Source organism: Chionomys nivalis, chromosome 7 (genome assembly GCF_950005125.1).
Source record: "Chionomys nivalis chromosome 7, mChiNiv1.1, whole genome shotgun sequence".
NCBI lineage: Eukaryota > Metazoa > Chordata > Mammalia > Rodentia > Cricetidae > Chionomys > Chionomys nivalis.
The window spans coordinates 1420641-1448261 of NC_080092.1; the positions used below are offsets into that span (position 1 = coordinate 1420641).

The following is a 27621-nucleotide window of genomic DNA, read 5'->3' on the forward strand; positions in this document are numbered from 1 at the left end:
TCTTGGCTGGCCTGGAACTCTCTTAGGTGAGAACTCACAGTAGCCTTGCCTCTGAGTGCTGGGATTATAGGTGTGCGTCCTGAGTCACCACATCGGGCCCAGGTTATTCTAGGGTATACTGTTTCTCAAAGCCTTTGAGTAGCTTTATGGAAATGCAACCTATACAAGGCCTTTATCCATCTGAAGCAGACTCAGACAGAACACACATTTGTCTACAGTTCAAATAAAAATGATCAGCTATTTTTAATAAATATAGCAACATATCTTACAGTAATTTAAAAGGCTGTAACTTGACTTCTTGCAGAGAAATGTCTATTAAATTACAACTTGATAAGAGCCTGCATAAGCAGCTAAATTTAATCAATGCTCTGTTTTAAAAAACAATTAAAAACAAAAAGGTATCCCTTGAGAGGCCTGCTCTTTTCTGAAGGGAAATGGAGGAGGAGTGGATCTGGGGATTGAGATGTATTGGAAAAAAAAAAACAGTGAAGATTCAATTAAACAAACAAAAATAAATAAATAAAAACAGCTCTACTGTACTGTAGAAAGAAAAGATTCTAAGCAATAAGTAACAACACTAAAAACACAATTGGCCTTCTTTATCCACCAGTTCTGCATTTATGGGTTCAACCAAGTGCACATACAAGGTATCTTTAAAAACACTGCTTGTATCCTGTGCATGTCCTCCTTTCCCTAAACTATCCAGTACAACAGTTCCACTATTATTGGGCACAGTAAGTAATCTAGAGATGACTAAAGTACACAGAAGGAGCTGGAGAAATAGGTCAGCACTTGAAAGAGTGTGTGATGCTGGGTAGCTCACAATCGCTAGCAACTCCCATCCTGAGAAGTACCCAGGCCTCCACAGGCACTCACTCTCATGCAGATATCTTGCCACACACATAATTAAAAATAAGTCTTTAGCTTTCTCTCTTTTCATCTGTTTCTCTCTCTTTTCTCTCTCTTTCCTTTCTGCAGTCCCTTTATCTCAATAAAACTCCCCACTTTAAAAAATAAATCTATAAAGTAGACAGAAGAATGTGTATATGTTATATGTAAACATTATATCACTTTATATAAGGGTGTCTTAGTTAGGGTTTCTACTGCTGTGAAGAGACACTATACTCAAGGCAATTCTTATAAAGGAAACCATTTAACTGAGGTGGAGGCTCACAGTTCAGAGGTTCAGTCCATATCATCATGGCAGGAAGTATGGAGGCATGCAGCAGACATAGTGCTGGAAAAGGAACAGAGTTCTACATCTTGATCCACAGGCAACAGGATGTAAACTAACTTGAGCATCTAAGACTTCAAAGCCCGCCCTCATTGTGACATGCTTCCTCCAGTAAGGCCACACCTACTCCAATAGGGCCATGCCTCCCAACAGTGTTACTCTCTATGGGCCAACCATTCAAACACATTTAAACACATAAGTCTATGGGGGCCATGCCTATTTAAGCCGCCACAAAGGGTCTTGCACATCCTTAGATTCTGTTACCCACAGAGAGTTCAGAAACAACAGTCATAGATACGGATGGCTGAACATGCAGATACCAGTGATAGCATGGCATTGTATTTCTGCCATAAAAACACTTTACCCACCAGGATGGTGGTGCATGCCATTAATCCCAGACCTTGGGAGGCAGAAGCAGGCGGATCTCTGTGAGTTAAAGGCCAGCCTTGTCTTCAGAGCAAGTTCCAGGATAGCCAGGGCTACACAGAGAAATCCTGTCTGGAAAAACCAAAACAACAACACCACAACACAAAACAAAAACAAAAAAAACCACTTTGCCCAAGTAAGAACATAATATTACTAATATATATAAATACAAGTGTACTTTTCTAAAACTTAAAATAAAAATTACAGCATACCCAAGCTACCAATAATTTGGTTTTCCTGGATATATAGAGAAGAAGGAGTTGGAAGCAGAATTACTTCAAAAGTAAAGGGTAAGGCTGGAGAGATGGCTCAGAGGTTAAGAGCATTGCCTGTTCTTCCAAAGGTCCTGAGTTCAATTCCCAGCAACCACATGGTGGCTCACAACCACTGTAATGGGGTCTGGTGCCCTCTTCTGGCCTGCGGGCATACATACATAATAAATAAATAAATAAATTTTAAAAAAAGTAAAGGGTAGATAAAAAACCAAATTCTACTTGTGTGTCTGATGGTTATTAAGAGATAGAAATAAAGAGTCTGATTTCAAGCTGCCAAAATTTGAAACCTGTGATTTATTCCATTTTTACATAAAAGACGAAATTAAGCTAACATAGGCTATTTGGATTACAAAATGCTCAGGTCTAAAGTCTTGGCATGAACAGAATTCTTCCTTTGAGGTGAACTTCCAGTCCCTCACTCCCAGAGGCCCTGAGCTACCAAGCTCCTGCTTCATAGTTCCACGGCTGATCAAGCACGTTTTCTAAATACAATCTGTATCATTCCAAGTGTTGCATAAACATCTTGCATTTACCGGAGAGATCTAAAGTCAGACTCCAACCTCTGGCTCAATTCTTAAGTCTCTCTGTCTTTATCATCTTTATTCCCTAAGGGCAATTTTAGAAAAAAAAAAAACTTAACTTATCGACAGGATTGTCAACAGGCAATTAATAGCATTTAAATGTCAGGTGGAACAAGAAAGAAAAAAAAAAGTAGACACAATAATGTTACTTGAACATGGAAACCACAGACTACAGAGTATCTGAACTAGACACGTCCATAAGCCATAAGGTCCAAAGTCTTTCAACCACCCGGTCTGATGCACTACTTCACCATCCAAGAGAGGATCCACCCCAACTCCTGCTTCAAACACCAGTCATGTGGCAAGTGCAAGACACAGGCACAGGAGAGACACAGCAAAGAGAACATTCTCTAGCTACTAGCACTGAAGGAAGCCAAGTCAATCAGATTCTTAAACCATTATCTCCAGCAGTGTTATACCAGACTAAACCAATCTAAAATTGTTCAGCTGACTTCCTACCTTCTGCTCTGCCCAATCCTGAACTTCCTTACTCTTGGGCAGAATGGCTCCCAAAGCCAGAAACTTGTGAGGTACCAATGAACTCTCCCTCCGTGTCAGATCCTGGGCCAGCTCACATTCCTAGAATGACCTAACAGGTGAACCTGTTGGACATCATCCCTTTCTCTGAGAACTCAGTGATGGTAGCAGAGGGTTCCAGCAAAGAAGGCACAAAACTCAAGGCTGGAGTGTGGCTATGACTTCTGAAAGGAGAGCTAGAGGAGAGGCTCATGCACTCTGGGGCTTCAGTGTAAGGACAGACCTGCCCAGTGATCAGGCCCACAATGCTAATCCCCAGGGTGTCTGAAACCCTCCTGGTGTCTGCAGCACTGCTATTTGTGTGTCCTTCCTTCTCCGGGGATCTTCCAAGAAACTCTCTTACTTGCAACAGTTTGTGTGAGCTTCCTGTTAACTAAATCCTCCTGGGCTTTTCCAGCCTCTGTCTTTTCACTGCACACTCAGCACCCAGCTCAGTCCTCACCAGCTCTCAGGGGCCACAGCACAAAGCCCAGTGGGTGTGTTCACACCCGGACTCTAGAGTACAGGAACTACAACCGTATCTATCACCCTTTTGCTTTGCTAGATACCTCAATGCCCCTACCTACTGCTAAGGGTACAGTGTGAACTCCACAACAGAACACATCTGACTCCCACAACTGACATTCTTCCCCAGCCAACAAAAGTGGTACTGTAGAGTGCTGTGCCCTTTGTCCCCTGGAGCAGGAGTCTGAGCTCAGACCACCACACATGCTGAACCCATTGCTGGGAGGATGCTTTCATTCCTACAAGCTTAAGGAAACTGACACCAAGTGGCTTTCTTTGGGCTTATTTCTGGGCATCAATGCATCACATCTAAATCTACACTTTCCTATGACCACACTGAAAAGCTATTTTAGTATAATCTTTTTATTTATTCTTTGGTAATTATATACAGGGTATCATATTCACTCAACTCACCCCCTTAACCCCACCCTCACCTCCCTATTCCCTACAACCTCTTGTCTTCTTTTTTCAATTTTTATAAGTCAAAGAGTCCAATTTGTGTTGTCTATGTCCTCCTGGTGTAGGGTCACAAGTGACTGTACCACCAGGAGACACACCCTAAAAAACAAAACAAAAAAACCTGATTCTCTCTTCCCCACAAGCCATCAACTATCCACAGTCCCTCAGTTGTGTGTGTGGGGGGGGGGGCTGTGAACCCTACTTCATGCTAAAATGTTGACTGGCTTCATCATGAGTAGGCAATCCCAGTGCACGAGTCCCATCACATCAGAAAGACAGCTATGCTCTGGGCCTCCCTAACCCCTGGCTCTGGCTCTTACAATTTTTCTCCCTGCTTTTCTGTGATGTTCCTTGTCCCTTGTGAGGAGGAGATGATACAGATGTCCCATTGTGGCTGGACACTTCACTAAACCTATCTATTCTGCTAAATAGATACAGCAGCAAACTTCTCTCTAAATCCATGTCTCTTTCCCCACAGCAGCTCTCAGGATTCATCAAAGAAGTTTCTTTGTGAAGTAGATAACATTAACGCAGAAACATACAACCGGTCAAAGAGTGGAGTATTAGTGAGTGCCCTAAGTACATGGCTTAAACACGCCATGGGTGGCAGGTGTACTAAGCACAGCAGCAAGGACCAAAAAGAATCAATCACTAGAGATCATGAGAAGCTCTTGTCCCCACCTAGTTTTAGAGTCTAAGCCCATTCTGTGCACCTCCACTCCCTGCCCCAATACACAAGTAAAAAGACACTACCAAAACAAAACATAACAAAAAAAGTAGTTCACAAAAGCATTATTTGTAAAAGTCAAGAAGTGGAAAGCACCCAAATGTCCACCAACTGGTAAAATACCACACAACAGAATATACTGAAGTAAAAATGAGGCTGATGTTTGCTACAATGTTAATGAACCTCAATAACATGGTGCGGTGGGTAGTTTTATGTCAACTTGATATAAGCCAGAGTCATTTGAAAAGAGGGAATTTGAATTGAGGAAATGTCCCACTAGATTAGGCTGTGGGCAAGCCTACTGTGCATCTTCTTGATTAATGACTGACGGAGGAGGGCTCAGCTCACTGTAGGTAATATCACCTGCAGCGCTGGTGTTCCTGGGTTTTACAAGAAGCATCTACAATGGCTTCCAGGTGCCCATCCTGTCCCTGAGGCCCACAGAGCTGCATGAAGTCTGCCAAACACAGTAAATACTCAAGGCTGTGACCAGAGAAGCCTTGGCAGGCAAGAATCTGTGTGGCAATGACCCCTTCTAGAGGAGCAGGGCCCAGGTAGCCAGGGTTCTGTGGAGTGGTCACATAGGCCAGGGCTGTGAGGGGTTGGTCAGGGGTGTCTTAAGGATAGAAGATGATTTCCTTAGTGTCGTAGCCTCCAAATACTGCTTCCCACACATTCAGGTACTTCAGGGCCTTGTTCACCTGCTCCCCTCAAACCTCATATGCTACACCCAAGTTGCAGCCCTCACAATCTTCAAAGAGGGTCACCACTCGGCCAGGCATTTTGTCACTGCCCCTAAGGAAGGTATCTTCCTGCCAAAACTGACAGCTGTAGCCACGTACAAAGCCCACACAGCTGTCACTGTGGGCAAAGTCCGGCTTCCACACTAGGAAGCCGCACCCAAAAGTCCACAGGGTTTGGGGATCGCCATCCTCCCAGGAGGGCTGTGCGGATGGTAAGCAAGCCACCAAGAGCAAGATAGTAAGCAGCACCCCTCTCCATTTGCTCCTGCTTCCAGGTTCCTGCCCTGCTTGAGTTCCTGCCTTGATTTCCCTGAGTGTGACCCAAAAGTGGTGTGCTGAAATGAACCCTTTCTTTCCCAAGTTGTTTATGGTCATGGTGTTTTATAACAGTAATCAAAACCCTAACTAAAAGGGCCACATCCTGAAAGAGTACATTCACATGACACATCTAGAATAGCTAAATCTATGAAGACAAAGATGAGCGCTGCCAGGGAGGGGATGATGAGTGGAAAGCGGCTGTTGAGGGTTTGGCATTTCTTCATGGACTGCTCATAGCAATCTGGACTTAGACAGTAGTGACTGGAGTAGAACTCTGTGAACACAATAAACACCACTCTTATGAACCTTGCAGTATGTGATAAGCATGAATAAAACTATTATTTTAAGAAACAATGGCACAGAGGAATAGCATAGTGCCCCTGCTCAGGGGCCTGCTTGAGTCTGTCTGCAACAGCATAATCTGCCGTCTTAAGAACATACACACAATCTGTTCAAATGGGGGAAGGATTGGTTTTCCTACCAATAAATCCCCATCGTGACCAACCATAAAATGAAATGCAAAGTAAACAGAACCAAGAACAAAAGAACATACAATCAGCCAGCAGGTATAAGATGACACAAACTCAATACCGCAAGAAGAAAAGTGTTCTCAACACACAGCCCGCTGGTCACAGCAAGTTCAACAAGTCCAAACCCTTTTGCCTCACAAGGAGAAAATCTGCCAGCCTCTTGACTGGCACAGAATGAAGGAAACAAGCATTCTCTCTTCTGACTCCATCAGTGTCCTGTTTGTACTTAGCTGACAGAAGCCTTTCACCTCAGAGCATTGCTAAATTAGACAAGACTATGTGTATTGAACATAGTCAGACACCCTGGCCAGTCAAGAGACTTCATCAGGCATGGCTAAGGATGTAGGAAATCAAGAGAAGACAGCAATGGAGGATGGCATAGCTTGACTGTCATTTTGTTCAAACCTGCAGATCCTACAACACCAGAGATACTCTACCATTCCTAACATAATACCTACATCTTCTATGGACATCCGCAGACATACAGACAGATCTGGGAACCAGAGAGAAGATTTGAGCCAAACATTTTAAAGCCTACTAGCTACATGCCCAAGGACAAATTTCACAGTCTCATTGTGCCCTTCTATCAGATACTGAATGAGCAAAATGAGGTCAGGAAAACAGGGCACAGTACTCAAGAGTGCACCCCCCAGGAAACTTCCTCCTGCTCACAGCTCCATGTGGCACCTAAGGCAGGGTTCACCCTCAGTCCCAGTCACTGAAACAGCCAAGCTTCTTCCAGGATCCAGCTTCATAGAGCAACCACTAAGAGACCCCATGAAGACTTCATACTAAGTAATCCTCCTTCATCCAGCCCCCGCCACAGAACTGAAGACAAGAAGCCATCAATAAAGTCTCTCATCAAATGTATTAAATCAGGGCGTGACACAAAGCCTTCATTCACCTAGCAGGTATTTAAAAGCACTGAACCAAGACACTTGAAGTGCATATTGTGCAGAACAGTAATTGGTAACCTTTCCATAAGACTGATGCAATCTGATTATAATTCCCAAGTGTCAGCAGTCAGTTCTGAAGGTAAAAGGAAAAGGAAGTGGGATGGCTTCAAGTACTCAGGGAGAGGTGTGGGAGGGTATGCTTTCCCCTGACAGCAATTCTCATTTGACTGAAGGCAGCTAGAACAAGCTCAGACTGAAAAATTCTGTCACATTAGAATCGATTGAAATGCAATCAAGATGAAATTTACTGGGTTTAGCATACACACATAACTTTCATCTTCCCCTCTCTGAAGACAGAGAGGGAAGAAGCGCCTGTGTGGAGCTGTGTCTATGCTAAAGGGGAAAGGCCAGTTTGTATCATAGTTTCGTGTTAACTCTGCAGTGGCAGCCCTCCTCTGCCTAGTTCCAGATAGGTTTCTATGATGCCACACATAAGGCATAGCTTCTTTTCAGGGAGGATGGGACACAGAGCCACGGGATGTGGAGCTTAGGAAATAATTTAGGGTCTCTGTCTATTGCTTTCCTCTCTTCTCCTCTTACCCCAGCTAAAACTCTACCTTCAGCCTAGAAGTATAAGGAGCGGAACTAATCAGACTGACTCTGGGGTCCTCCTGCTCCCACCATGTGGCAGCAATTAAGACTCCTTCCCCCTGCACAGTTCAGTCTCATCCCCTCACTGCAAAGCAGTTTCATCTAGAAAGTTGACAGGCACACACCCTGAAAGCTCACACTCAGCCTCTCACCTCTGCCCAACTTATATCCATTGAGTCTGCCCGTTTAAACATGAAACTCTGCCTGCAATGGGAGGAAGCTGCTGGAGATACCACATTTAAACCAACCTCCATGTGAGAAAGCCTTAAGATCAGTTTACAGAGCATTTCACCAATGCAACTGACTTTGAATTAAGATTTCCATTCACTGGGAAAAGATCTTCACCAACCCCACATCAGATAGAGAATTGAGCTCCAAAATATATAAAAAACTCAAGAAACTAGACATCAAAATACCAAATAATCCAATTTAAAAATGGGGTACAGAACTAAACAGAGAACTCTCAACAGAAGAATCTCAAATAGCTGAAAGACACTTAAGGAACTGATCAATATCCTTAGCCATCAGGGAAATGCAAACCAAAAGGACTCTAAGATACCATCTTACATCTGTCAGAATGGCTAAGATCAAAACCACCAATGATAGTTTATGCTGGAGAGGATGGTAGAGTAAGGGGAACACGCCTCCGTTGCTGGTAGGAGTGCAAAGTTGTACAGATGCTGTGGAACTGTGGGAATCAATTTACCTAAAGACCCGCAATACTGCACACTCATACTACAAGGACATTTGCTCAACTATGATAGTAGCATTATTCATAATAGCCAGAACCTGGAAACAACCTAAATGCCCCTCAACCAAAGAATGGATAAAGAAAATGTGACGCATTTACACAATGGAGTACTACTCAGCGGTAAAAAATAATGGCATCTTGAAATTTGCAGGCAAATGAATGGAATAAGAAAAAAAACATCCTGCGTGAGGTAACCCAGACCCAGAAAGACAAACACAGGATGCACTCACTCATAAGTGGATATTAGACGTAAAGCAAAGGATAGCCAGTCTACAGTCCATGACCACAGAGAAGCTAGGTAACAAGGAGAACCTTAAGAGAAACATACATGGATCCCCTGAGAAGAGGGAAATAAACAAGGTCTCCTGAGAAAATTAAGAGTGTAGGGGTAGGGGAGAAGGGAGGGGAAAGGGGGAGGGGGCTGAGAATATGAGGGGATGGTGAGGGGAGACGGGGGAAGGACAGAGAGGAAGAGCAAGAAAAGAAATACCTTGATTGAAGGAGTCATTATGGGGCTAGTAAGAAACCTGGCACTAGGGAAATTCCCAAGAATCCACAAGGATGACCCCAGCTAAGACCCTAAGCAATAGTGGAGAGGGTACCTAAACTGGCCTTCCCCTGTAATCATATTGATGACTACCTTACTTGTCATCATAGAACCTTCATCCAGCAACTGATGGAAGCAGATGCAGAGATCCACAGTGAAGTACTAGGCAGAGTGCCCAAAGTCCAGTCGAAGAGAGGGAGGAGTGATAATATGAGCAAAGGGGTCAAGACCATGATGGGGATACCCACTGAAACAGCTGACCTGAGCTAGTGGGAGCTCATCGATTCTGGCCTGACGGTGGGGGAACCTGCATAGGACCAAACTAGGTCCTTTGAATGTAGATGACAGTTGTATGGCTGGAACAGTCTGATGGGGTCTTTGGCAGTGGGACCAGGATTTATTCCTAGTGTTTGAACTCATTTTTAGAACCCATTTTCTTTGGAGGGATACCTTGCTTAGCCTAGATACAGTGGGGGAGGACCTTGGTCCTGCCTCAAAGTTATGTACTAAATTTTGTTGACTCCCTATGGGAAGTTTTATCCCCTCTGAGGAGTGGATGGGAGAGTGGGGGGGCAGGACAGGAGGAGGGGAGAGAGAACTGGGGTTGGTATATAAAATGAGGAAAGATTGCTTTAAAAAATTAAATTAATTAAAAGAAAAGATTCCCATTTACTACTTACTTATCACAAGTGACTGAGAACTGAGTTCCAAGGCATTTTCACAGCAGAACAAAAGTGTCTAAACAACTTCTATACCACTACAGTAAGACACCAGAGGGAGCACCAGAGGAGGACAGGACAGTCTCCTTCAGAGACTCTCAAGGCCACTTTGGTTTAACTGTGAGCTATTTACTATAAAGAGTAGTTAGGGGTAGCAAGATGGCTCAGCTGGAGAAGAACTTGCCCCAAAAACCTAAAAACCTAAGTTTGATCCAGTTCCCATAATGGAAGGAAAGAATCAACTCCCATAGGTTGTCCTCGGACTTCTACACATGTACTCTCCGCGTGTGTGTTGCCCCCCTGCACACCTCACATCCCTAGCTTCCATAACTTCAAACACTCCTAAGACAACCACCCATTACATCAGAGAAAAGGAAGTCGTGAAGAATTTATAATTACGTTTTTAAAAGAAACTTTTAAAATCATAAAAAAGACTTACCTCAATAAAACTATTTATTTTCCTGTCTTACATTCTCTTCCTTAGCACCTTTATTATCAACCTGGAAAAAGAAAAAGCAGAAATTACTTTTTCTTGATGACCTACCATATGCCAGCAGGTGATTACAGACAAGTCAGAGCACTGAGGTCACCAAAAAGGGGACCATCCAAGAAACAAAACCCTGGCCATATAGAGAAAACTTCTAAATCCTTCAGGGATCCACCAATGATTGGACTCTGCATCTGTCTGGGAGCTGAGCATGGCACTCAGACCACTTGCACCAACCAGGGTAAGGATACTCGGTCAACATCACACCTCTGGGGCCATTTTCTGTGTCTACAGACAGACACAAGGGTCACATTAGATGACCCGTCAGGGACTCCTTGGCAGCTCGTGAACATTTGTGTTGAACAAAACTTCATGCTTTGCTATTACAGGGTCTTACGCAAAGAAGTCTGCTTTTGCTCCATCTCTCTAGTGTTTGTTAGGGCTCCTATGACTGTCCTCAAGGGGCTAAGAGTAGAACAATGAGATGTGTTACCTGACTTGCAAAGTAAAAAGAAAGACCAGAGTTGAGCCTTCCTTTCCTTGCTTAACATCTAGTTTGCCTCTACCAGATGTTTGCTTGGCTATTAGGTTTTCTTCATAGGAGGAACACGGCATCTCTTCAGTTTCCAATCAACTAAGGTGCAAAAAACCAGCCCAACAAGCTGCTGGATGTGCCGGTTTTTACTGAGCGCCACACTTGACTGGTAGCATAAGGCAACAGAAGAGTATAGCAGCAGCATGGCCAGGATGTATGCAAGGGAGGATTAAGTAGTGAGAGTCCAGAAAGCAAGAAGGAAGTCTTGAATGCCAACCCAAACCTCATTCTCTATTCTCAAATGTTTGATTAGTGACTGTACTAGGGCAAGCCAGGAACTGCAGGTGGTGGGGAAGTTGAGGCAGGAAGAGTACAATCACAATGCTTGACTGAATTATGAATTACACAGTGAACTCAAGACCATCTTGAGAAACTCAGTGAGATTCCACCCCAAAATTTAACAATAAAAGGAAAGAGAAACTGGGACTCTTAACTCAGAGGTAGAGTGCTTGCCTAACAAAGAGAGATGGACTACATTACCACCACAGCAAAATGATTTTAAAAAGGGGGGGGGGTGCTGCTGATCCCACTCAGACCAAGATCTTAATTCTAACATTAACACTTCTGTGGCTTTTTTCTTTTACGCGAGGCGGAGGTTGAGCAGACTTAAGCGTAAGCTTGCCCCTTCCTCCTTAGTATATATATATATATATTGGTGTCCTCCGTATTGTTCCTTTTATAGATGATGCAATCCAGGCTTGGAAAAAGCTAAACCGACTTTTGAGTTATTTTTTTTAGTGTGATTTCACTTCTTTTATTTTCCCGTAGAAAAGTAGGACGCAAAGTACAAAGATGTGCCTAACAAACACAGCAGCCGGCCCTGGGTATCTGCAGAGCTGCAGCAGCATCTGTGTCAACCCCCCCCGCCCCGCCCACTCAGAATACCCAACCAAATCTTAAATGGACCAGAGGCTCAACTGTAGAAGTAAACCCACAGACTTAACAGAAATAAGAATGAGAATGCCCTTCAGTAATTACATCCAAATCCAGGCTCCATAGAAGACCAGCAGAAACCTTAAAGGAAAAGATGTGGAGCTAGAGCAATGGCTCAGTGGTTAAGAGCCACTGGCTGTTCTTCCAGAAGATCTGGTTTCAATTCCCAGGACCCACATGGTGGCTCACAACTGTCTACAACTCCAGTCTCAGGGAATGGAAAGTCATATTCTGGCCTCCACAGACACTGCAAGACGTGAAGCACAGATGTACATTCAGACAAAAGACCTTCAGACATAAAACCTTTCTTAAGAGTATCTTTTTTCTTCAATGGGGCTGGAGAGTCAAGGTGGAAGGTGAAGGCTGATGCCCAAGGTGGTCCTCTGACCTCTACATACGTGCACAGTCCCCAAACAAGAGTAAAACATTAATTCTGGCTGTGTATGTGTCTTAGTCAGGGATGCTATTGCTGTGATGAAACACCACGAGCAAACACAAGCTGGGGAGGAAAGGGTTTGTTTGGCTCACACTTCCACATCACTATTCATCACTGAAGGAAGTCAGGACAGGAACTCCAACAGGGCAGGAATCTGGAGGCAGGAGATGATGTGGAGGCCAGGAGGGGTGCTGCTTACTGGCTTGCTCCCCAAGGCTTGTACAGCCTGCTTTTTATAGAACCCAGGACCACCAGTGGAAGAATGGCCCCACCCACCATGGGCCAGGCCCTCCCTATCAATCCCTAATCAAGATAATGCCCTACAGGTTTGTCAGCAACCAGATCTTCTGATGGCATTTTCTCATCTGAGGTTCCCACGTGTCAGATGACTTTAGTTGTGTCAAGTTCATATAAAATTAGCTAGAACAGCATGTAATTCACAGATTATTTCACAGCCTGTGAAGTATATTTATGTGTTGCATGTAAACACTATCTCAAATCAAGACTCTCAAATTAAGCAAACCTGGACTTCATCATCAACCAGAAGTCTTGGAATCGACCCCCCCCCCACTGCCCCAGAGATCGAGGACAGTCATACCTTGGACTTACTGTGTAAATTCAACATGCTGCAACTAAGCTAAATAACTAATGGAAAGCCAGGGCAAGACAGGCTACATAGAACACTGCACTTTATATAAAGAAATATTACAGTCCACTGACATTTGCTTGTATCTACAAAGAGAAATGATAGAGATATTTATAGGAAATAGATAAAGACCATATGGGATGGGGGGGGGCAAGAGAATTGGGAATTTGGCTTTCTGGACATGTCCGCATTATTTAAGTGTTTGAGCCATATCAACATTTTGTCCATATAAACAGAATTCTTAAATGTTGAAAAAAATACACAGAGAATTGCCTATAAGTCAGAGTTCAAATTTAATGATTAGGAGGGAATATTTCTCTTCAATTCGATACTGAAAGACAAGCAAAGCATGCGATGATGCTAGGTGCAGGCTCTAGAGCAGCAGCTGTACCCGACTCCAGTGGTGGCCAGCAGTCCCGGAGATACGTGCTCCATTCTGCTGCTGCTCCGTTTTCATGTGTGTGTGATGTGTACTGTACATACCCACAAGACTCCATGTGTGTACATATGAGTGTGGCTACACGTGTTTAAGTTTGTGCAAATACATATGGAGGCCTGAGGTAGATGTCAGGAATCATCCTCGGTTGCTCTTTTACCTTTTTCATAGAAGCAGGTTCTGTCAATTGGCAGAGTTCACTGATATGGTTAGTCTCACTAGTCAGCTAGCTCTGGGTGTGCCATCTCTGAAATTACAGGTGGGCCGCCACACCCACCCAGCATTTATCTGGGTCTCCTCCAGTGCTCAGTCTTGGGCTGTAAGCACTTTAACTATGGATCCATCTCCATAGCCCCTCATCTGATGCTCCTCACAGACTGCCCTCGGGCCTTATGATGAGCTGCTGTGAGGGACCAACAAACCTGAAAAGGGTGGAGGTGCTCAAGGGTGTGGTGCAGCTGGGGTTCCTGGAAGCTGCCCTGGGTGTCGAATGGCTAAGACAGCTCTCCACATCCATTGCCTGCTTCCCACAGAAGTTTTTTCAAACACATTTCTTCCTAAGCAGCAGCAATCGTGAATCACTGAAATTAATCTAAGGATGACCCATTCGAGAAAAAGTTATCCGTGAAACGACAAGCTTTACAGAACGGAAGAGCAAATAAAGCAGCAGACCAAAATAACTCACATTGACCTCGTGCTTGCAGAGGCCACCACCCCACGATGCTTTCCTCTAAACACTTTTAAAAAATGGTTCTGGGAGTGACCGTGACTTTAAATCTTCAGAGTACTGAACTCAGGCTAAGATGGAGGATCTGGACAGGGTGTTTCGTTCTGCAAGTCATCCCTCGGATTCAGTTTTTGTTGTTAGAAATCAACCAATGCACGAACACGTTTGTACAGTCCCTATTTCTCTGAGACGGCATCATCGTCAAGGCAAGCTCTTAATTTATAATTCATACTTAATTCATTTAAGAACAGGTAGGCTGTGCTGGCTAGACTTATGTCAACTTGACACAAGCTGAAGTAATACGAGAAGAGGGAACCTCAGTTGAGTTCGGCTTGGGGCAAGCCTGTGCTGCATTTTCTCAACAAGGCTGCTGGGGGAGGCCCAGCCCACTGTAGGCAAGGCCACCCCTGGGCAGTTGGTCCTGGGTGTTTTAAGAAGCAGGCTGAGCAAGCCAGTAAGGAGCGCTCCTCCATGGTCTCTGCATCAGCTCTGCTTCCAGGTTCCGGCCCTGAGTACCTACATGGGCTTTCTTCAAAGATGAACTATGATGCTGAAGTGTAAGCAAAACAAACCCTTTCCTTCCCAAGCTGCTTTTAGCCATAGTGTTTACCACACCGACAGAAACCCTAACTAAAACCGGAGTGTTTTTTTTAAAGTAGTGATTAATAAAAACAAAACAACCAAAAGTATTGGTCTTTTTTACCCTGGAACTGGATAGTGTTTACTTAAAGTAATACAAATTAATTACTTTCGATTTAGGTGACTTTTCAACTCACAAGAGTTCATACTATGTATGACTAGACAACTTTAAATGTATCCTATTTTCAAAAGTCTTTACTTTGATGTTGATTTCCAGTGCCTTTCTAAGTAACAAGCAACCGGAATATTCTACTGCAAGAAGCAACTTATATTTAAAGAAAAAAAGTGAAAATAAACTTCTATTTCAGACTTAAGCAAGTTGAAGAAATTTGCTATGCTATAGTTACAAAATGGACTGAGCTGAACTTTCAGCAAGAGCTCCCAGTGAAGACAGTATTTTGTGAGCCAGCCCCAGAACTGATTGGATGGGCAATATTAGTTTTCACTTTTGAGCACATTCCATATTTTCCAAATTCACTAATAAGAATACGAAAAGTAGAAAAGGCCACTTAAATAGGGGTTGCACTGACTGGTACTCAATGCCACTCAGTTATCCATGAGGCTGCTTGCTCAGCAGTTCAAGTGTGACCAACATTCCCAACAAGGAGTCCTTCCAAAGAGAAACAGTTACAGGTGAGCAGGCATTAACCCTACCTTCTGAGACTTAAAGATAGTGAGTGAAAGTGTCACTAACCAAAGAACTCTTTTTTATGTATCAGAAAAATCGTAGAGAATTTTGTTTTTAATTCCCATTGAAAAGTGTGTATTAAATAGTTATAATTAGCTAGCAGAGGAGTATGTGCTTTATATAGTGGTTCTCAAGGGGGCACAACTGTCCCCAAGACACACTGTTAATTACCGGAGACTGGCAGCAGAAAGCATCTGCATTTGGGATCCAGGATCTATACCCATACAACACGTGGCTGGGAGGTGATAATTCAGGTTACCTGGTCCATGAGCTCACTATAGATTAACATTACTTTAGGATTCAATACTGAGCCATTTGGTAAGGTGCTGTGAGAAACACCCGCCGTCCTGCCCCAATTATGGACGACCAAGTGCCAAGGGAAAAGGAAATCGTGTGAACTTCCACAGGGCACATTTCACTTGCACCCCAGCACTAGGCACCAACCATTTCAATCTTCTGTTTCTTTATTACCAACGATAAGCAGGAAGGACTTGGTGTTATCCTTTAAATGGCGATAACGCAGAGTTTGTGATGGTGACCCACAATATGGGTTACACACAAGGTGGGCTACGATGTAGGTGGAATACTGCATCCCTCGAGGGCTTTATTAACTGAGTGTTGACGAGACAGGCTGTGATTTATCTTGTATGCTATCATTCAGCCTACACTGTTTTCCTAATTAGCATTAATTATCCCCAGTAAGATGGTTTTCTCGGGTTCCAATCTTTGTTCCCGACTTTGAAAGACACAAATACATATACACATACATACATAAACACACATACATACGTGTGTCTGTCTCCAAATATACTTGCCGCAGGGTCTGCCGAGTTGTGTCCTAACAGGGCGTCTGGGCCATACCAACGCCCCGCACCTCTTCCCATTTATGTCTTCCTTACACTTAAAGGAGAGCACTCCACGACCTTGGGCCATGTTTATGAAGGCATACTACTTATCAACTTCAGTGTCAGGGTGGCAAGGTGGGCTTTACAAACATTTGCCACAGAAGTAAGAGGCCTTGATCATGAGCTTCGCAATCACTCATCCGAAGAGTGCGATCTTGGGCTTCAGACAAGATTCAAACTTCTCCAGAGTTTCCTTTGCCTGAGGCAAGCCTTGAGCTAACCTCCTGGCCTGAGACCCCACATCACTCTCACAAGACTAAAAGATTCAGGGTTAGGGAACCTTCTGGGAAAGGACAAACTTTCTCCCTAGAAACGTGGGACGCTGCGTGCAATTTCAGGAGGGCTTCCAGACACACCCTCTGCAGTCCCGCGGGGGCCCCAGGAGAAGAGCCGCGAGCCGGAGTGGGGAGGAGGCTGGAAGGTGAGTCCGGGGCGTGGGCCGTCCCCATCCCACCACGTCCCCGCAGTGTGACTTCGGCCAGGGCGCTGCAGCTCCCGGCAGTTCCAGCGTGGGAGCGCACAAGTAAAGCGCCTGGTACCGACCAAGCCAAGGCTGCCGGGGGTGATCGGGTCGCGGACGCACAGAGGGACCCCCGGAGAGGGACGCTTGGCTCCGGTGGCCCGGAGACCGCGGCCGCCCCGCCCCGCCCCGCGCGAGTCCCGGGACAGCGCGCACCAGACGGCGCCGCAGCAGCCTCGAGGGGCCACCGTGGACGCTGGCCTTCCACCCGCCCGTATCCCGAGCCTGGCCTTGCCCTCCGTAGCTCTCCCCTTCCTCAGCCCCAACGGCCGCCTCTCGCCCGTCCGCCGCTCACCTCCCGGGCCGCCGCCGCCGCCGCCACCGCCGCCGCAGCTGCCGCCAGATCTCGCGAGACTTCGCTCCGCCCCGCGCTTACCCCCCCCCTCCCGCCAGAACGAGGAGGGCACCAGACCACAGTCTGGAAGGTCGTGGGGACGCCGTGCGGACCCCGGGGGGTTCACGGCCGTCTTCTCTTCTCCCACCCGGCATTCGCCCGCGCCCGTGACCCGGAAGGGTTAAAGCCCAGGTGCGAGGGCTACCACGGCACTCTCACCTGGCTGGCCCGGAGCGCATGCGCAGGCCGGGCTGCGGGGCAGAGTGCTCAGAGGTTCCAGCATAAACTCTGGCTGCGCCCAAAGTGAGGTGGTCAGTCCGTTAGCGCCTGGTACCCTAGCGTGCTCACGGCTCATGGTGCCTTAGTAACTGCTTTCTTACCGCCTCCCTATTCCAGAATGGGGGGAAACCAGGACGAGCAGACCCGACTGTGGAGTCGGGGCTTCTCTGATGCCCAACCCACACCTCGGTTTGGCCCTTTGGGTCCCCTCCTTCCCTTAAACCCAGCTTCACTCCCTAACCCTCAGAGTTCTCCTGAGTAAAAGACCACCTGGCAGGTGATCTATTGCAGCTAGGTATTATTAAATGCCTCTCACTCTTTGACCAACCCCCTAGAGCCCTAAAAGCAGTATGTGCTTTCCTTAGAATATAGTTGGAGAAGTTAGGATAGAATGGATCATGACATAGAACCAAAGCATAAAAAGCCTTAGGGCAGCCATTTTAGACCACTGGGGTCGCACATCAGATATCCTGCATATCGGATATTTACATTAGGATTCATAACAATAGCAAAATTGTGGCTTAGAAGTAGCAACAAAATAATGTTATGGTTGGGGTCACCACAGCATGAGGAACTGTACTAAAGGGTCATAGCATTAGGAAGGTTGAGAACCACTACATTAGGGAGAGCATTGTGATTTCTTCCTAGGAGAAGAGAGGCTGGTATATTGAGGTGCATTTAAGTGGGTAGCCATACTCTCCCAAGCTTACAATGAAGAAAATATCCCACATGTTCATAGTAAGGCAGTATTTGAAACTGCATTGAGTCCAGGAGCTGGCACTGCCTTAGTTAGGTCTTTGTCTTAGCGTTTCCATTGCTGTGAAGAGACACCATGACCATGGCAACTGTCATAAAGGAAACGGTTGGGTCTGGCTTACAGTTCAGAGGCTTAGTCCATTATTGCCGTGGTGGGATGCTTGGTAGCATGCAGGCAGATAGGGTGCTAGAGACAGGCTGAGAGTTCTACATCCAGATTGGCAAGTGACAAGAAGAAAGAGTGAGCCACTAAACCTGGCTTGAGCTTCTGAAACTTCAAAGCCTGTTCCCTGGTGGCACACCTACTCCAACATGGCCACACCTCCTAATAGTGCCACTCTCTATGAGCTTATGGAGGTCATTTTATTCAAACCACCACAGTCTTGTTCTGTACATTCCTATGAGCTGGCCCCTCTGTGGTAGCTTCTCTAGACTCAAGAGCCAGGAAGGTTCTAGCTCATCCCTGTAAGCTGCACTGAGGCTGTCTGAGCTGAAGCATCCTGATAGTTAAATCATGTCAGCAAATGTGGGTCCACACCAATCTTCCCAACCTAGTCTCCCTGGAAAGCGTTCTAATAGACTCTAGAACTTGGAATGTGACAACGCGGCTCAGCATGGGGGTGTAGATAAAGAGAGGAGATCCTGTCCAACTGGTAGCTACCAGTTGCAAGAATTAGGGAAAGAACAATAGGGTATATGTGCAGGAGGGGGTTCATCATCAAGGCCAAGCCCCACAGTATGCTGCCAGCAAGACTGGCAACCATGGGAGATGTCTGTGACATACCTCAATCCCAGTCCCAAGACCTGGGAACCAGAAGAGTTGATGATGTAGCTCTCAGTCTTAGGCTGAGGACCCAAGAAAATAAGGGTTTTTTTTGGGGGGGGGGAAACTGGTGTAAGTCTCCGAGTCTGAAGATCAGAGTACTTGAAGCTCTTATGTTGAAGGACAGAGGACTGATGTCCATGGCTCTAGAGGACTGCCCAAGTTTGCCATTAGCAGATAAAGTTGACTCAGCCCACTGATTCACACTGCGGTCTTTTCCAGGCATGCCCAGTGGGCACACTCAGACGTAATGAGCTATCTGAGAATCCCTTAACCCCATCAGGCGGATGCCTCACATTAGCTGCCACACACCTGTGAAGAAGTGCGTGCTATTTCCTTCTCACAGACGAAGAAGCCAAGAGTCGAAGAAATGAGTGGACTTGCCTATGGACACACAATTGGTACGTAGCAGTTAACAGTCCCACTCCAGGTCACTGACTCCAAACCTACAAAACTTGGCTTTTGTGACCTATGAATTCTTTCCTACCTTATTGTAGGTAAAGGCACTTGCTGCCAGTACTAACTATCTGAGATCCATCACTGGGATCCACGTGGTAGCAGGCAAGAACTGACCCTCAAATTGTCCTCTGACCCTTCCTCCCCTCACTGTACAAACTGCCTGTGATCAAGACAGCATAAAGTATTCAGTGTTTCTCTGTCTTATATAAAGGGCACAAATAGTTTGGGGGGGATGAGCTAAGTTAGCACACATGATAAATATATAAAAGTATTGTACACAGACCGAGACACTCTTACCATGGGAAAGTGCCTTGTAGTGCCTGTTTTGTTCTGCTCTTCCCAATATAAACTCCAGATCATGCTGGGAAATGGGCTTGGGTGTAAGACTACAGGTGCTTCTTAGCATAATGGGAAAAATGGTCTCTGTAGCCCAGGTTGTCCTTGAGTCCACTCTATGGTAAGAATGACAGTCTCTGTAGCCCAGGTTATCCTTGAGTCCACTCTATAATACGACAGTCTCTGTAGCCCAGGTTGTCCTTGAATCCACTCTATAGTAAGAATGACGGTCTCTGTAGCCCAGGTTGTCCTTGAGTCCACTCTATAGTAAGAATGACGGTCTCTGTAGCCCAGGTTGTCCTTGACTCCACTCTATGGTAAGAATGACGGTCTCTGTAGCCCAGGTTGTCCTTGACTCCACTCTATGGTAAGTATGACGGTCTCTGTAGCCCAGGTTGTCCTTGACTCCACTCTATGGTAAGAATGACGGTCTCTGTAGCCCAGGTTGTCCTTGAATCCACTGTATAGTATGATGGTCTCTGTAGCCCAGGTTGTCCTTGAATTCACTCTATAGTAAGAATGACGGTCTCTGTAGCCCAGGTTGTCCTTGAATCCACTCTATAGTAAGTATGACGGTCTCTGTAGCCCAGGTTGTCCTTGAATCCACTCTATAGTATGACGGTCTCTGTAGCCCAGGTTGTCCTTGAGTCCACTCTATAGTAAGTATGACGGTCTCTGTAGCCCAGGTTGTCCTTGAATCCACTGTATGGTATGATGGTCTCTGTAGCCCAGGTTGTCCTTGAATCCACTCTATGGTAAGTATGACGGTCTCTGTAGCCCAGGTTGTCCTTGAATCCACTCTATAGTAAGAATGACGGTCTCTGTAGCCCAGGTTGTCCTTGAATCCACTCTATGGTAAGTATGACGGTCTCTGTAGCCCAGGTTGTCCTTGAATCCACTCTATAGTAAGTATGGCGGTCTCTGTAGCCCAGGTTGTCCTTGAATCCACTCTATGGTATGATGGTCTCTGTAGCCCAGGTTGTCCTTGAATCCACTCTATGGTAAGTATGACGGTCTCTGTAGCCCAGGTTGTCCTTGTATCCACTCTATGGTAAGAATGACAGTCTCTGTAGCCCAGATTGTCCTTGAGTCCACTCTATGGTAAGTATGACAGTCTCTATAGCCCAGGTTGTCCTTGAATCCACTCTATAGTAAGTATGACGGTCTCTGTAGCCCAGGTTGTCCTTGAATCCACTCTATGGTAAGTATGACGGTCTCTGTAGCCCAGGTTGTCCTTGAATCCACTCTATAGTAAGAATGACGGTCTCTGTAGCCCAGGTTGTCCTTGACTCCACTCTATGGTAAGTATGACGGTCTTTGTAGCCCAGGTTGTCCTTGAATCCACTCTATAGTAAGTATGGCGGTCTCTGTAGCCCAGGTTGTCCTTGAATCCACTCTATGGTATGATGGTCTCTGTAGCCCAGTTTGTCCTTGAATCCACTCTATGGTAAGAATGACGGTCTCTGTAGCCCAGGTTGTCCTTGAATCCACTCTATAGTAAGTATGACGGTCTCTGTAGCCCAGGTTGTCCTTGAGTCCACTCTATGGTAAGTATGACGGTCTCTGTAGCCCAGGTTGTCCTTGAGTCCACTCTATGGTAAGTATGACGGTCTCTATAGCCCAGGTTGTCCTTGAATCCACTCTATAGTAAGTATGACGGTCTCTGTAGCCCAGGTTGTCCTTGAATCCACTCTATGGTAAGTATGACGGTCTCTGTAGCCCAGGTTGTCCTTGAATCCACTGTATAGTAAGAATGATGGTCTCTGTAGCCCAGGTTGTCCTTGAATCCACTCTATAGTAAGTATGACGGTCTCTGTAGCCCAGGTTGTCCTTGAATCCACTCTATAGTATGATGGTCTCTGTAGCCCAGGTTGTCCTTGAATCCACTCTATAGTAAGAATGACGGTCTCTGTAGCCAAGGTTGTCCTTGAATCCACTCTATAGTAAGAATGACGGTCTCTGTAGCCCAGGTTGTCCTTGAATCCACTATATAGTATGATGGTCTCTGTAGCCCAGGTTGTCCTTGAATCCACTCTATAATATGACAGTCTCTGTAGCCCAGGTTGTCCTTGAATCCACTGTATAGTATGACAGTCTCTGTAGCCCAGGTTGTCCTTGAATCCACTCTATAGTATGAAAGGGGACTGTGCCCTCTCCAAAGCTCTCTCTTCCCAACTTTACAACTGTCCTATAAGGAGCATAGGATTTTTTTTAAAGACTTCCTCCTTATACAGGAAAACCTACCAGGCATTTTTAAATAACTAACTCTGTTAGTCACTCCATTGTGGGGAAAGCAGCCACAAACAACCGCAACAACAACAGAAAACAAGGGCAAAGAAAAGATAAATAAATCTGAAAGTTGTTAACAAAATTCTAGTGGGATTTGGGGTTAATGTCTGTGATATTGTGAACAGAGAGAAGGGTTTATAGGAGCTGAAGCTGTTCCAAGTTCCCACCAATGGCAACAGCTTGTTACAGAAGTGACCCTCGGAAGGGGTAGGGATAGCAACATCCTAAAGCGTATCATTGTATGACTACTAAAATGGGAAAGTTGTCTGTATGTATCAATTCTTGTTTTTGTTTTTGTTTTTTTGAGATAGGGGTTCTCTATGTAGCCCTGGATGTCCCGAAAGTTATTCTATAGACCATCCTGGCCTTGGACTCACAGATATCCACCAGCCTCTGCCTCCCAAGTGCTGACATTAAAGGCATATATCACCACTACCTGGCTCAAATGTGGCCATTCTTAAAGGGTCAAGGTATATTATATAGTATGTGGTATAATTGAGGATGTAAAGTATCAAAATGTCTTTGTCTATATGAGGGACTCCATAACTGCCAGTAATAGAATGTGGTTACTGCACTGGTGAAAACACTCTAAGCACTGTCAAGAATTGTGTTAAAAACTGATGTGGGAGTGTCATATATCAATCTGTTGATTTCATTGGTTAAGTAATAAAGAAACTGCTTGGCCCTCATAGGTTAAAACATAGGTGGGTGGAGTAAACAGAATAGAATGCTGGGAGGAAGAGGAAGTGAGTTCAGACTCGACAGCTCTGCTCTCTGGAGCAGATGCCATGCTCTCCTCTCCAGAGTAGACACGATGAAGCTCCGACCCAGGATGGACGTGGGCTAGAATCTTCCCGGTAAGCACACATTGGGGTGCTACACACATGAATAGAAATGGGCCAAGCAGTGTTTAGAAGAATACAATGCGTGTGTTGTTATTTCGGGTATAAAGCTAACCATGCGGGAGCCGGGCAGGACGAAAAGCAGGCCCGCAGCTCCTACTACAAAAAACTATGAGCAAGGCCATCATTTCATGTTCGTCTGTTAAACAGGGATGGGGGGTAGGGGGGAGGTAGGAATCAGTAAAAACAAGTGAGCTCTCTAAAAAGGGTTTGGAGGATGACTAAACGGTTAAAGCCTTTGCATGTGCCAGCGTGAGGGCTAGCATTTAGATATTCAGGACCCACACAAGGTCTGGCATGGTAGCACACATTTATTTCCCTGTGCTGTTATAGCTGGAGGGAAGGGAGAGACGATAAATGTCTGGAAATTCAAGGACCAGTTATCCTGGTACACTTGGGCAAACAACAAAGAGACCCTGTCTCAAGTGAATACCTGAGATTGTCCTCTGGACTGCATACACATGCTGTGGCACCCCCCCCACACACACACCATATACACCATACATATCCACAAAAGTTTTTTTAATAGCTTGAAGGATATGGAGAAAACCTGACTGAAATGAGTTCTTAAGTATACACCAGAGATAGTCTCTCAGTAAATGTTCTATTTCTGTGAAGAGACACGATAACCAAGACTACTTTTATAAAAGAAAGCATTTAATTGGAGGCTGGCTTACAGTTTAGGAGACTGCTCCGTTATCATCATGGCAGGGGGCATGGCAGTAGGCAGGTAGGTATGGTGCTAGAGAAGTAGCTAAGAGTTTTACATCCTGATAGCAGGGTAGGAGAAAGAGAGAGCAACCCTAGGCTTTTAAACCTCAAAGCACACTCTCAGTGACACACCTCCTCCAACAAGGACACACCCCCTAATCATTCCACACAGTTCACTAACTGGGGTCTAAGATTGCAAGTATATGAGCCTGTGGGGGCCAATCTCATTCAAACCTCTATAGTAGGCAAGGTAGAAAAAGGATAGCACTCTAGAGACAGGGACAACTTGGATCAGCAAGAAATAAATAGTGTGGGTATCTGGGAAGACAGGGTACATTGAGGCCTGTGGAAACATCCTAAGTCATGTATGTGGCCAGGCATGGTGATACACACCTGCAATTCCCCAGCTGGAGAGTCTGAGACAGGAAGCATTTTGAGTACCAAGCCAACCTGAGCTACACAGCCAGACCAGACCCTACTTCAAAGCATTAACCACAAAGACCTGTACATGCTATGATAACATGAATGTAACTGGACCCCCATAAACTCAGAGAATGGCACTGGTAGGAGGGTGTGGCTTTGTTGGAGTAGGCATGCTTTGTTGGAGGAAGTGTCACTGTGGGGGCGGATTTGAGGGCTCCTATGCTCAAGCTACACCTAGTATCAGTTCACCTCCTGTTGCTTGTAGGTCAAGAGGTAGGACTCTCAGCTCCTGTGGCACCATTCTGCCTGCATGTCACACTGTGATGATAATAGAAACTGTAAGCCAGCCCATCAGAAGTTTTTCCTTTGTAATAGTTGACCATGGTCATGGTGTCTCTTCACAACAATAGAAACCCTAACTAAGACACATGCTGTGCACAGGTAGAGACGCTGCAAAGGTGACTGCAGTGAATCAGTAAGGCCTCCAGATGCAGATCTGTCCTTCCTTGTTGGCCAACCCAGTCTTATCATTGTGGAGTCCTCCATCTTTGCTCAGGAATTTTTGATCAAGGGTAGTGTCCTAATTCCACTTATATTTCTGAGATTAAAAAAAAAATACCCTGTCAAAAATCAACACAGGAGGAGTTTATTTGGGTTAGAGTTTCAGGCCAGAGTTCATCATTGTTGGGGAAGTTAGGGGCAGGAACCTACTCTAGTCACATCGCCCCCACAGTCAACAGAAAAGTGGGTGCACCTAAGCTGCCTCCCTATTTATTTATTTATTTATTTATTTATTTATTTATTTATTTTGGTTTTTCGAGACAGGGTTTCTCTGTGGTTTTGGAGCCTGTCCTGGAACTAGCTCTTGTAGACCAGGCTGGTCTCGAACTCACAGAGATCCGCCTGCCTCTGCCTCCCGAGTGCTGGGATTAAAGGCGTGCGCCACCACCGCCCGGCGCCTGCCTCCCTATTTATGTTCAGCTAGTTTTCTCCACTCCTGCATGGTCCAGGTCCAGTCCAGGAAATGGTGCTGCCCTCCTTCAGGGTGGGTCTTCCCACCTCAATTTACAGCCAAGACCATCCCCACAGACATGCCCATAGGCCAACCTGGTGTAGTAAACAATTCCTCATTAGGATCGTGTGTGTGTGTGTGTGTGTGTGTGTGTGTGTGTGACTCTAGGCTGTTACTTAAAAGGAGTCACCAAAGATGGAAAGGTTGTAATTGGCAGCCCTCACATCTATAGGCAAGGAAATGTCCTGGCATGTCAGAGTCAGCCTCCATCGATACTAGGTCAAGGGACACGATGTCTCCTGTCAACCTGTGGTCTCACATGATTCTCGACTCCAATTCTCTCGACTCTGTTGCTGTGAATGTTGGCAAAGCAGTGGCCCTGATTCTGGTAACAGCGAGAGCAGCCAATGCAATCCCCTGACACCCAGCACATTGAGGTGACAGATACTCACCAACCTTTCAGTGGTGGTGAGTTCATGAGACCAGCATACTGTGTGGTTTGGGACACTTAGATGCTTGATGGAAAGTTCTTTCCCTCCCCCAGTGCCTCTGTGGGCTTCTAACATCCTCTACCTTTCTGCTTAAAGCAGCTAGAATTTCTACTCAAGAGTTCTGACCCCACAGAAACCAAAGCAGGCTGGAGCCTGAGAGGCTTGGCCAGAAAGCTTATTGGCTACAGGGGCAAACGCAACTTTCTTTGCTCTAACTGTGCATCTCTTGGAAGCCAGCACACTCTGTGGTCATTGGTGCTTCGCCCAAAAGAGATGGAAGCCATCAAAGACAGAGAACCAAGAAAACGAAAGATCTTGGCTCCTTGGTGACATCAGCACACTGCTCTGGGAGGACTCTAGACCCACAGGGCCCTGGACAGTCCCTTCCCTGAGCTAATAACCAGCTGCATGTGGTTTCTGTCCCCAGCAGCCCAAGCATTCACACTGGCCCAGAGGAAGGCAACAGTTTCTGAGGAATAAGCGTGCATGTCCCCCACTGTGCCCAGGCCTCTCAACTGCTGGGCAGGCTTTGCATACATCCTTTCTCCCGGTCATATTTAGGTAGCCCCTGTCCAGATCCACATCTTCCATTCTAAAAAACACATCCTCCCTCTGCTCTTCCCATCTGTTTGATAGGTGAAGTGGTCTCCTCCGTCAGCTCATACAACTACTAAGTGGCAAAGAAGGTCTTATAGGATGCCCAGATTCCTGGCTTTTAACTACTGAATTTAATGGCACGTGCTGTCCAACCTCATTACATTAGAAAATAAAACTATAGCCTTGAAGCAGCTTTCTCACTTTTCTGCAGAGCACAAACCCATTTACCCTCTGCCCCTGAACAACTTTTTGTTTTGTTTTGTTTATTTGAAACGGGGTCTCAAGTAGCCCGTGCTGGCTTCCAACTCACATAACCCAGGCAGACTGCAGAAAACTCCTTATCCCCCTGCGTCTACCTCCCAAGTACTGTGATCATAGGTATGTTACGGGTGTTCACCACCATGCCTTGCCGTGAACACGCGTCTTCAGGCCCTCTATGAAACGACAAGATCACCTTTTTGGAGGCTGCTAATCATCTGTGCTGCTCAACAAAGATGTCTGGATCCCCATTATCTGGGTGTGTGCATGTTGGCACTTCCTGATTCCCTCGGGTTGGGTAACAGTGTGATCAGAGTGTGAATAGAGGGACAATGCATCATTTCTGGGACAAAGCATTAAAGCTAGACTGAGACAGGTTCTGTCTGTCCAGCAGGGCAGTGCTCAAGACAGTGATGGATCTGCTGAGCAGAGTACCCCAGCCCATCTTTCATGGACTCACAATGTGAGCTGAGGATGAACTTTCCAGTGCTAAGCCATTTAGAAGTGGATCTTGATGGCTGTCCCCATGTGCACTTGTGTCTTGACTGCTTTCCCTCCATAGCTATTAATCTTGCATTTGTGTATTCAACCGTGGAAACAATGTTTTAATCTGCATGTGTACTGAGCAGATAGCCTTCTAAATGGTGCAACTTGCCAACTCTCTATGTCATATCCACCCTGTAGTGTATTAAAGCGATCTGGAGATGGTTTAGTCTATTGATGGCCACAATATTATGTGTAAATACCATGTCATTTTATTTTTTAATATTCTACTTGTGTGTATGTTGTGAGTGTGTGCACATGTCTGTGGACATATGCGAGTGCATGTGCATGTGGAGGCCTAAAGCTGATATCAGGAATCATCCTCAACTGCTCTTCTACGTTGTTCAATGAGGCAGTGTCTCAGTCACAACCAGAGCTGGCTGATATGGATAGTCCAGGAAGCCCCTTGTCCACTTTTCGGTAGGGTTCTTTTTTTTTTTTTTTTTTTTAGAATTTTATTTTATTTTATTTTTTTAATATTTATTTATTAATTATGTA

The 27621-nt window shown here is 45.5% G+C and overlaps 1 protein-coding gene and 1 pseudogene across 5 annotated transcripts in view; both read right to left on the reverse strand.

The window, feature by feature from the left end:
• The window catches only part of Mrtfb (myocardin related transcription factor B), a 156649-nt gene extending 139388 nt beyond the window's left edge, over positions 1-17261 (reverse strand). For 2 of the 5 annotated variants that reach the window (XM_057773799.1, XM_057773798.1), the window contains exon 1: positions 10338-10398. The gene's annotated coding sequence lies outside the window, so the exon portion shown is untranslated. Of the gene's footprint in view, positions 1-10337; positions 10399-17205 lie in introns of those variants that run through there. The other 3 variants (XM_057773796.1, XM_057773797.1, XM_057773801.1) reach the window with 3 other exon arrangements.
• On the reverse strand, positions 5103-11000 carry LOC130878642 (glutathione-specific gamma-glutamylcyclotransferase 1-like; annotated as a pseudogene).
• Positions 17262-27621: the final 10360 nt, after the last annotated feature.